The sequence below is a fragment of the Dreissena polymorpha genome, chromosome 5 (assembly GCF_020536995.1).
Source record: "Dreissena polymorpha isolate Duluth1 chromosome 5, UMN_Dpol_1.0, whole genome shotgun sequence".
In the NCBI taxonomy this organism is placed as follows: domain Eukaryota; kingdom Metazoa; phylum Mollusca; class Bivalvia; order Myida; family Dreissenidae; genus Dreissena; species Dreissena polymorpha.
The window spans coordinates 43,234,153-43,246,464 of record NC_068359.1 but is presented as its reverse complement, the minus strand read 5'-3'; the positions used below and the strand labels follow the sequence as shown (position 1 = coordinate 43,246,464).

The 12,312-nt window shown below is 34.2% G+C and overlaps 1 long non-coding RNA gene across 1 annotated transcript; it reads left to right on the top strand.

The window, feature by feature from the left end:
* The first annotated feature begins 3,844 nt into the window (after nucleotides 1-3,844).
* Nucleotides 3,845-6,928, top strand: LOC127880845 (uncharacterized). Its single transcript, XR_008049783.1, has 4 exons — nucleotides 3,845-4,002; nucleotides 4,112-4,258; nucleotides 4,398-4,605; nucleotides 4,994-6,928. It is a non-coding gene; the product is annotated as an uncharacterized LOC127880845 (long non-coding RNA).
* Nucleotides 6,929-12,312: the final 5,384 nt, after the last annotated feature.

Genomic DNA, 12,312 nt, shown 5'->3' with positions numbered 1-12,312 from the left:
CCAAGTACTGGTCTCACCTATGCGAAACACCAGGACCCTAAAATAAGCAAGGCAAATTAGCAAGCATGCAAAGACCTTTGGTGTAATACATTTGTGGACATGGCGCTACTCTTCCGTTCATCATCGTCCACCAAGCTACTCACCACCGTTTACATGGATACTCTAATTTGCAGACATCAATCACTTCTAAATCCAGTCTCATTAATGTCAACAACAATTCACACAAGTCAGTTGTTACATAAACCTTTGCCTGACAAGCACAGATATTCTAAGATATCGGGCATATGATCATGGAATATAGTAATATGAACATTTTATAACTATATATGTGCATGAAATAAACAGATATAAATCAGAGATAAAGCCAGAAAACAGAATGCAGACATACAAGCCCGAACACACTCTTGTGGTGGGACGACACGATTTATATGGGGAAAAGGTTAATGACAAATATATAATGTTGTTTCATTAGAAGAGATAACAGCCATATATTGAACACATTAAAATCCACACACATAACTACATTGACAGACAGTCGATAGGCAGAATGTAAATATGTACGCCATATGCAGACAGTATTAGTTTTATCGAATAAGAATATAAAACTCCTATAGAAGTCTTTGTAAAACAGTTAGCCTACTGGCTACTAGCCCATGCAATGTTAAACGTATTAAAATAGATTATATAAAGCAGTTTATAACGATCAAGGTTTAATTACATTTTAATTGCCATTAAGATTTTGAGTATGACAGCAGATCATAATCAGATCACTTCTCCATAATAAGATATTGTGGTGTAACGCTTGCTCATCTTTCTGAGGTAAATGTCACATTTCAGGTTAAAATATCAACATTTTTTCTGAATCCTGAACGATATTGTTAAAATTTTTAAAAGTTGTTGCGAACTTCAATAAAAAGTTGTATATTAAAGGGTGACTGTTACAATGCTGTCTTACACACATAACGGGAAAATTATTATCATACCACGTGATATGCAACTTTAATTTCAATAGCGTGCACTTCTTTTTCCCTGGCGCCATTATTTTTCAAGGCAACAGCTTTATGTCTTCGAAGCGAGGAGAAAATTATAATTACAAATCTTGCAAACGTTTAAGCTTTGAAAATCTTTCTTAATGCGCTAACTCAAATTGACGTCAATTAAAACGTGGTATGAGCACATGGGGATGAATGTGCTGAAATGTCAAATATGTCCATGTATGTATCTCTTTTACTGAACTTGTTTTAAAGGAGAAAGTTTATGCTTTATATTCTCCTCTTAACAATAAGTTGCACAGCCAATTTTCTGTTAATTGTTGGCCATCTTACACCTAGACTTTTCGGAGGAAAGGTGACCGTACTTGAAAGAATGTAATTTGTTCTAAGGTTACACGCTATACAAAAATGCCACAACAGTGTTGTTTCTTCTTACACCATCGTTTTATAATTGACAATCATTCTGAAGAATTTCATTGTCGGATTTGGAACAGAATTGCTAGATCATCCAAGACAACACAAATGTTGAATCTTTTTATAACCCCCCCCCACCCCCCCCACAAAAGCTAGTTGTTTGTTTGAAGGTAATACTAACTAGGTAATTATTTGGTTGCTTGACTTTAGACCTAATAATCCGATCTTAAGTACGCGTCAAAATGGCTGCGTCAACATCGGCGTAATGGTCTGGTTAAGCAACGGCTTGCAAAATCTCCCTATCACAATTTCTACTACTGGTACTCAATTGAAACTTCACTTATGTGTTCGGGTCATGGTGTGATTGTCACTGACATTATTCCATAATATCGACCTGCAATTAAGGGAAACAATGTCCATGTTAGTAATTTGTGTACGAAACTATTGGTTATTGTAAACACGCACCATATCCATACAACCATTTGTACTACCGGTACTCAATTGAACCTTCCTACATGTGTTCGGGCTAATAGAGTGATGCCACTGACTATTTTCCATTAAGCTGACCTGCAATTAAGCTAAAAATGTATTTTTTTTGTATTTAAAAATTGTTAAAGGTAAACATGCATATCTTCATATGAATGCTTCTGCTACAGGTTTCAATTAAAAACTTCAGTCATGTGTTCCGGGTTATTGTGTTAAGTCACTGACAGAATTCCATGACTCTTACCTGAAATTTAGCAGAATTATTCCACTATTTTTACAAATAAAATTGCATAAGAAAGACGTGCTACTCATCTGTGTAACTTTTTTTTTACTAATGGTATTCAATTAGGTCCCTAACCTAATTTCATATCTCTGAGTTGCAATTTAGCAGAATTATGCAATACTTTTACTTTGAAAATTATGTCCATGTCAATTGTTTCTATTTCAGTTTTTCAATTGAAACTTTACACATGCGCTTTGGGGTATTTTGTGAGTTCACCTACCAAATCCCATAGTTCTTACCTGCAATTAAGCAAAAGTATTCATAGTTTATGAATTGAGGTTAAGGTGAGCTTGCAACATCTCACTCCTCCTAAAGGTATTTACTTGAAACTTCACATATGTGATTGTGGTCAATGTGTGAGGTAACTGACTTTCAATTTATAACCGAAATCCACATTTTTGTAATTTGCAAATTCTGATTAAAGTTTGGGTGGAACTACCCAATGTCTTTATATATTCTACAGATATTGAAAACAAAAATACTTTTTCTATGTGGTAAGGGTCTAGATGAATATTATCCGACCAAGACCTTTTAATGTGACCAGCCTTTTAGCAGGATTATGACCCATTCGTTCTCATACACATATGGTTAAAAATTGCTTGCAATATGAAATACGGTTAAGGTTTGCGTGCAACAAATATATATCGCTGTAACTAATACAGATATTTCATTGAAACTTTATGTTTCTTTTGGTGATCATAATACGAGGTCACATACAAAGGCCCATACAAGTGACCAATAATTAATTAGAATTAAGCGCTTTCTGAATTTAGAAAATTCAGACAAATGTTTGCATGAAAAATCTCAAGAAGATACGTATACCTTGCACGGTTGTGCATTTGGTGGCATTTGGGTCAATCGCACTGTTGCTGAACAAATATAAAAAGTTCACTTACGTCAGAACGGATGGAGATAATGTGCCTAACTTGTGTGTGTATGTAATTTACATTTTGATCTAGTGAGCTTAAGGATTAGCGGGCCAGTTGGGTCAAAGTTATTGTAACTTAAAATAGAGAAATACTTTGCATAATTTTGGTTTGGATATAGTTGTTTTTCCAGAAATGTTAAGTGTGTGTAGCTTAGATGCAAGCGCATGTAAGAATTGTATTTGGGGCCAGTGCAATCAAGGTCACTAAAAATAGAAAATCAGTTTTCACTCAATAACTTTAGTTTGACTTTAGGTATGTTGCCTTAATTGTGTTTGTACGCAGATTAAGTAAAGATGAAACTTAGGTTTTTATTGGATTAAGGGCCAGTTGTATCAAGGTAACTGTTTTTTTTAAATAAAAAAATGGTTTCTGCGATATTAATTTAGTCTGAAGGGAGGTATCGTGCTGTATTTGTTCTATGTAGGTAGTTTATATGCGTCTATTGCTGGTAAAGGCACCTTATTAAACATAATACTTGTATTAATATTTAAAAAACGTATTTCATAACATTTTCCCTTTCGTTGTTTAAATTCATAAAGTGTAAATTTAAGTTTACATGTGCTTCATAAATTATAAAGATATTCAACTTCAATTTTATCTTTGTGGTCTGCTTTTTACGTGACTGACACGAAATGTATATTGCACAATCAAAGCGGAAAAATAGACGATTGCGCTGACGTAATACAGCTCTTGTTACATTCATTAAAGCGGACTTTATATTCCTTGTCGAGAACAGGATACGAAAATTCATCATATGATATTTTCAAAACTACCGGAGATATTTAAAACACTGAAGTAGCCATTGTGCTTTTATTCGTAGTTTCGTATGTTCACGGATCAATCTGTGCGCATTTTTAGATTCAGGCATCTCGTTTTGAGAACATCTTGTTATTCAGAGGTAAAGGCCAAGTACCGCTAAGATGCGCGTGCTAAACTTACACAATTTCGTTTTAAGGAAATTATTACCATTGTATTCATATGTATTAGTTGCATGTTTACATTTTCAGTTGCTGTTTTGTCATGCGTCGCTTGATGTAGGATTTGAGCTCCGGATTTGTTTGCACTCAAAAGCAGTTCATTTATATTTTGTTATTCACGTTCTAAGTAGCTGTAAAAGATGACGACATATTGGTATATTTCTGCTGCCCTTCTAGGTGAGTTAAATGATTTATTAAAATATTATATAACTTGTTACTAGTTATTAGTACACTAAAGTCAGAAAAAATATGTTATGCATTAATTCTGTTTTACATGCAATGCAGTTAAGACGGAACATCAAACTATTATTTTCAGTCTGTTTGAACATTTCCAATGCTATTGACATGTATGGGTTAAGCTACAACTACTTTGACGAGATGGCACAGAACTATTGCGCTGCAAAAGGTGAAGGCTGGGTGTTTAGTATTAGGCGGGATTGTTTTGGCGTAGCTCCAACATGCAACGACATGTGTGCGGCGGCAAAGACCGACATTCCTAGTGCCATGGGAATTCAAGTGACTAAGTACGTACTCCTTTATTACTTATTATTGCTGTATCACAAATATAAGTTACTAGCTAGTTGCGTGATGCACTAATTGTAGACTGCTGGTTAGCGCGTGGACATCTCTCCGTGTTTTTATTGTGCAAGTCGCAATTCATTCCCGATTTTTAACTCCGTCTAGAATGAATTAGTTTCGAAATTACTTGGAAACCATTTATGAATTAAAGATTGTTTAATTTACATCGTGCATGGAAACTGCGTCTTGTTAATATTGTTATTTAAAATTATTGAAAATTATAATATATTTATAACATATATTATAGCGTATTATAACGGTTGTTAAGATGTAAATAAAATATCATGCTTTAATACTTTAAGCTGTTTCTTACTCAAGGATTTTTTATTGCAGAGCTTGCTGTTTCGATGGAGTTTTCATAATAAAAGATCACAAACAACTCCTGCCTAACCCAGCAAACTCGCAACCTGATGCAGGAAAGGCCAGTCTGATTACATATGGTAATGGTGTTGGCGCGTGTACCTGGGGCCCTAATCACTGTGGTCCAAACTATTGCTGTTGCAAAGGAGATTGGAAACAAAATAATTCGATTTTGAAATATATTCGAAAGAGTTAAGATCAAAACAGTTGTGGTACTGGAATATTCGCAGTCAAAAATAATAAGATGAATAAACGAATTACAGAACAAAATGCATTTATGAATATTGTTGTAAATCGTGTAGTTGTTTTAATGTATTGTTTGTAAAATGTAAACTGAAAGTAAAAGTGAAGGTATACATTGGAAAATTAATTTGATTTGAACCCCTTGGGTTTCATCATGATAAAACCCGAAAATACGGCATTAATACATTTGTGTACAAAGTACGATTCATAATTATTAGAAAAAGTTCAGAAATTGATTAAATGTTTGCTTAATAGTGGAAATTTTAATTAGTTTGATTTTAATTTTAAATTGTTTAGCAGGGACAATGATTTTTGCCATGTTTCATTCTAATGAGGAACACTCAGATATATAATGTTTTTCATATTCCAGTATTATTTAAATGTGATACATGTATCTAGCACAAGTTTTGGAATGCACAATATTTTTCATTTCAATTTCCGGCAACGATTTCTATCCATACGACACACGAATACTAACATGGTACATAAACATGTGTTGAATATATTGTCCCAAAAACAACAAAAACATCATTTTGTATCTTGTAAAACCAGACCACATCTAGCGTTGAAATTTTGGCTATTGCTATAAGGAACTTTGATTTTTTATGTGTTAATTTAATTTTTCGAAATAGTGTCAATTTCACTATCAGTCACTAGGGAAACTAACAGTCAACATCAGAACTAACACAACCGCATACACAGTACATGCCAGTCTTAATCGGATGCAAATTCAGATATAACTGAGATTGTGTCAATATTTTGATTCATCAATAAACAGGACAAACCTCAAATTATTGTCATGCCCTAGATTGTTCATGTAAACATGTGTTTATGTACATGTACATTGTTCATTTTTATCGTTTATGTTTTGCATCTAAATGACAATGTCACTGTTATTTAATGCTTTTATTGGATGCTGTGTGGTAGTTAGAGCTGATAACAGCCGATGCCTACCTTTTGCGCTTCTTTATTATTTGTAATACCTTTTTAAATGTCTCATTGTATTAGCGTCTGTTAATATGGCAGCCATTTTGGATAAACAGGAAGTTGATTTCCTGATGCTGACATAAGTGCTTTCTGGGTAGTTTACACTGGCTACAGTATTTTTGACAGTTTAGTCATATGAAATAATTTGTTAAATACTCATAATCAACCAAAATTATCTAATAACAAGGTAATAGTAGTGTTTACAAATGATTTATTTATTTAATTGATATGTATTTGACTATTGTTTAATTGTCATATCGTCAGAAATATCATTTTAAGACGAGTGACATTTACCGTGTCAAGAACGCTAAAATTATATTGTGCGCTCTTGCGCGCTTTACTGAGCGTTGCTTGTGCGCTTTTTAAACACATTTCATATGTGCGCTTTTATGTTTATATTGCAAAATGCTATGCGTGCGCATCTGGACAGTATATATGGCACTGAAAATTGTCATTCGAGGACTCTGAACTTTGTTTTCCAATGTGTAAGACCTATTTTATTTTTCTTATAAGCATTTAAAATAAAGTTTTCAATAAGACTTAGCTATTAAAATTAAGACTGAATTTTATAAATTGCATTTACCATCTTTTTAGGACATTATAAAATAGAGAGTGCAAATACTTAACATGATACCTGTATATTGCTGTATTGTAATGATAAATGTCTGAGAATTAATCTGTCTGTTAAGAAATATATTATATATATATTGAAAGTTGTTATTAATTTATTCGTTATGAATGAATGAAATTTTGAAATGTTATACATCTTGAGTTTATATTTTTTTGACAATTTTAAAACAACTGAATAGGCAAAATGTTATTCTTAGTGTACTGTTTATCAGAGTCCATTTTAGTTCTATGTTAAACTGTAACAAAAGCTTCAAGTTTGTAAAAATTGAAGAAAAATTACAGCTACCGCTCGGCTCGTGACATTATATTGAAATCACGAAAGTCAAGGATTTACGGGACGGTGTTTTTCGACAATTACGCATACATTACAAGTCAGGACATGTCACGGGACTCGCAGTTTTCTGATGTATTAGTTCTCGATATTAGCATGAAAGGCAACTACAAAATGTTACATTGTCGAACGATGTACGAGTTGCCTTCTTCTGTCGATCATGGACTAATCGTACGCTCGTGAACTTGTTGTTGCTAGGTAAATTTGTAATACTTATAACGTTATCGCATACAATCAAGCGCATTTCACTGAAAGAGATGGAAGACGCCAAAAAAGTGAAGGTTATCCAGATGCGACCTTTGTTTCCGTAGATATTAAAAGATCATGATCACATAAAACCATAAACGTTGCTATTTGACATGCTATGGGTACTGTTTGTATTCAATCCACAATTTTCACCTAATGTGAAATCGTTGACTAAATCCTATGCCTCTGCATTGTTAAATAGAAGAACGAGCCCCGATTCGCTCTTACTTCTTAGACTATTTTGTTTCAGGTTTACGTAGTTTGTCCCTCGACTACCAGTAGATATCTTGCGTGGAGTAATATAATACACAAGTGTATGTTTATTTGAAATTTGTTAATAACATACTCAGCAAGACAACTGGTGTTATGGCCATCGTTAAGTTAACACACATGTAGTTCACTAACGTTGTTTGTATGTACGAGTTATTCTGTTTTACTTCTTTTCAGTATGGCTTTGTTACACCGTTGCCGGCTATGGTTGTTGATTTTGTTCTGATTTGAGCCAAAATCATGTTTATTCACTTTTATGTTATGTTTTAGTTATTGCAAATGATAAAAAACGCTGAAATCAACGATATAAAAGAAACTTGATTATGTGATTAAGTCTCAACAATATTTTGACACCATAAAAGTAATGCTTTAAAAATAAATTATAACAAAAATATGCGAAACTCATGATATCTATTAAAACAAATGTTGCACGGAAGATAAGGTGTATACATAATATATACGTTGAACATAGTACTAATAAATATATAAGGGGATTCTCTACCTTTCGTGGTCCCAGTTGATACAATTGATCATCCGATGTCGGTCGACGTGGACAGTGGAGGAGATTTGATCGAGATGTTGGTTCACATAAAGAAGAACATATTTCCGTGTCAATTAACTGGCGATTTTCCGAAAAATTTAGTATATGCCTTAAAGTTGATTGGTTAATCCGATTTATATACTCTGTGCTGTGTTTAAGTACAGCATTTTATTGGTGAAGACACATTCGTAGAAAATGTATGTATGTTATATATTCAGGTTCCGATTGTAAATATATCATTCTATAAGTTCTTGTCAATTAAAATTCGACCTTCTCCCCTGACGAAGTTATCTACGATAAACAGGTTAGCGTATTACTTTGCACACGGTGAATGTTTTGATTGCTATAGCCATTACTAATGCTATTTTATTTTTATTCTTAAAACTATTTCATTGTTTTAGTTTTTAATTTGGTGAAAATAATATATAAATTTCATTTGTTATCAGAGTGTTTATTTGTATATCATGCGCAAAACATAAATGTTCACAAATAAAACTATTTGTTCTTCCTTTTTTGATACGAACAAAATCGGTCGGAAAGTAAATTAATTGCACACATTACAACGGCCGTTAACGTTATATTTGGCAAAATCAAATATACACATTATGTAGACTTACATAATAGCTTGTCCTTAACAGCCAATATCTGCCATAAACCATGCTCATAAACGTTTATTAAACCGTCCTTTTCGTTCAATGTTAGTGTGTTTCATACAGATGGAAAACATTTGCGGCAACTTTGGGTCAAACGTCCATTGCAATTAGAAAAAGAGATTTTCGAATTTGTACACCTTGAACTGTAACCCCAATATCTGTTGAATCAAGTTGACTGTTTTGCAATACACTTTTCACCTGCACCATACCAATTGCATTTTTTGCCGATCTATAAATGTGACAGTTACGTTATAGTGTTCTGGGCAAGCGCAGACTGCGATTGGTTAAAGAGTCGGACCATTTGTCATTCAATGCAAATTTGGGACGGAGATAATTATAAATAGACACTGGTTGCATGCGCAGGAATCGGTGTATGATTGGATAACCTGAAATTTTCTACTTGACCAGCCAAATCAAAAGAGGTTAAAAAGGGCTGTATTTAAAGCGTTGTTGTAGAAATAAAAGTGATATTTAACTATTATTGATTAAGAGTTTGTTGAGGGAAAATAGAAAAGTGAGTCATAAACTTAGTTCTAATTAATTATCGTCTGCCAGGTCTTTTTGTTGCTTTAGGTTTCTTTGACACATTGATGGTTGTAAATGTGCCTTAGTTAAACATGAACTCCTTATAATGAAAAATTTAAGAGACACTATGTTCAGATGATGTATAAGAAAGTTGATTACTTTAATATTATGACAAGCTCATAAAGTCATGAACAAAATGTCAAAATAATTTGAACGCGCCTCTTCGACGTATATGATGACATTTTTAGTGACTGTAGTACTTTTATTTCATTGTTTTTCTCTTTCGCCGTTCACTGAATGTAATTGGTCGCATGTTATGTTCTTGCCAGTTTAAAAATAACCATTACTCAATGCCCATGCTTCATGTGCCTTGTGCTTGAACGCATGCGTCTGCCCTTAGACCGCTTTCATCTCTTAGTATTAGGTATGACTACCTGAAACCTGTAGGCACATAATTGCTCTGAAAGTTGCGAATGATCCATCGCGATTCGTTTGTTTTATTCACAGCTCCTCTTTTGTCCATCGGTCATTGTTATGTTTAGTAGAGAATGGATTTTTTTACCGATGTTTCATTGAGATTGTGTGTGTGTCACTTTGCTTTATGTTAACTTTTTCTAGTCTTCAACGACTGTGTAACTGTATATAAATATCATTAAGCAAATACATACATCAGTTGCATCATTTATTTGTAATGCAGAATTGTTGTTAATATGTAAATAGAGCATGTATAATGGTGATGTTATGAAATTAATCTTCATTTAGAGAATGCGCATTGCCATGGCAAAATTCAGGCAAATTTAAACCATTGAAGTCTTATAAACGACTTTCATGTGCCGGCCAGTTCGTTAACGTGAAGAACATATCCAAAAGAGCGGCACAAATGTCGGAAAATCTTCAACAAAGAGAGAAGACGTTTACTCTGCAAACAGCTGGGGAAATCCGTAGACAAGCCTGACCGAAATTCGTTCGTGGCCAATTCGGTCGATAACTTTTTCGTCATGATTAACGAAAAGAAGACATGTTGGATGTCGCACAAGCCTTATGAGCACAATCTACGCTCGACGTTTATGGTCCAGCGTCTTTTGGAAGTGTGAAGCTCAACTTGTATTCTAACCGTATGAACACCGATGTGCACTACTTAACTTCGTTGAAGTAATTTGGTACTTTGCACAGTGCGTTTATTTAGAGGATATTACACGGCTGAGCCTGGCCGGGCAGTGATAATCGGCCTGCAAGGAGCATAACGGCCTGAGGGCCGTTTGCGACCTGAGGCCGATTATCACTGCCCGGCCCGGCTCAGCCGTGTATTAACGTCTATAATATATGGGAGGCGGAAAACTACAACGGGCGAGGCATGGTATGGTATTGCGCAAGGGGGGGGGGTTAGAGGGTTAAGATTAGGGTTAGGGTTAGCGCCTCCCATAATATATATCTTACTTTAATACTAAATTATAGATAGGCACAGGTTTTGAGTAATAAAATCATTCTTTTTTGGTCCTTCACTAAAATTTATGAAGAACCAGCTTTCCGTATTTATTGAATTGATTGCGCAATTTGTGTGACGAAACATAGCTAGACGCTTTGGATTTAAGGACAACAACAAATCAGACTTGGAGTGTTTTTATTTAACAGTTAAATATGTTTAAGCATTGAACGATAAGAGTGTGTGTTTACGATGGATTATTATAATATTATGAATTTATGAATGTGAATAACAGTGTTGGGATATAAAAGTGGAATGAAACTGGTGTGACTGCATTTTCGATTTCGTTAAAATGTCGAATAAAGCGATGTTTTGTTGAATAATTGATGGATTAAATTTAAGAAAAGTGTAAGTGAATCGTTCTTTAACTGTTCGAAGGAAATCGATGTTGAATTACAAGGGTAATTTCTTTAATGAATAAGTCGTTCCTTTGTCAGTCGATCAAAGAATGTCTTTCCACAAAGAATTGCCTGCTTACATCCAGTGCTTTAAAATGGATGGCGATGAAGAAATGTGTCCAAAATGTTAACTCGTCATGGAAGCAAATTAAACTTTACGAAAATAAACATGGTTATTACACAACTTCGGTGAGTAAAACAATAACCTAGTTGTTTAACTTGTTTATGGCTAAGACTGTCTGTGGACGCCATTTTTTCCAGTTGAACGTCACGCGCACACATTCTGAGGGCCGAATATAATTAATCGGCCCTAGGGCCGAATATTTATAATGACCCCGCAATGGTGATAATGGCATGAACAACTGTACAAATTTGTTACAATATATAGTAAGGTATGTATAGACATTCCCAAAAGTACATTCGGTCCTGTGGACTTAAAAAACTTGCAAGACCGGACTGGGATTCATAGGACCGAAACATCACGTCACCGACTCAAATTTATTGACATAAAGAGAATTGGGAAAATGTAATGGAAAATAAGCAACACAACACTGAACACTAACAAATCGCAAAACGCAGTATTCTAAAAAAAATATTTAAACCAAAAAGTCGTTAAAAACAAAACAATTTCTCAATTTAAAATACAATTAGTGTATACCTGCATGCAAATTGATGTTTGAACAAAAGTTTTCAGATACTGATCAGGGCTTTTTTCCTTTTTTAGCAGGGACCTTATATAGGCCCCTTCCCCCAAGAGAAAGGCGCCTTCCACCAACTTAATGTCTTTAAAATCATGCATATTTCCCAAAATGTTAAGTTCACCTTGGATTTTTTTCCCACTTTCTTAGTTTTGTGGATATTCCCCCCCCCCCTAAAATTGAAGGCACGGCCTTTTCCTAACCTTAAGAAAATAAGCATTGCCGATAGTTAAATGACTGTCAGTGACTAACGTCAGTGAAGAGTGTAAATAAATTATTTTTACACA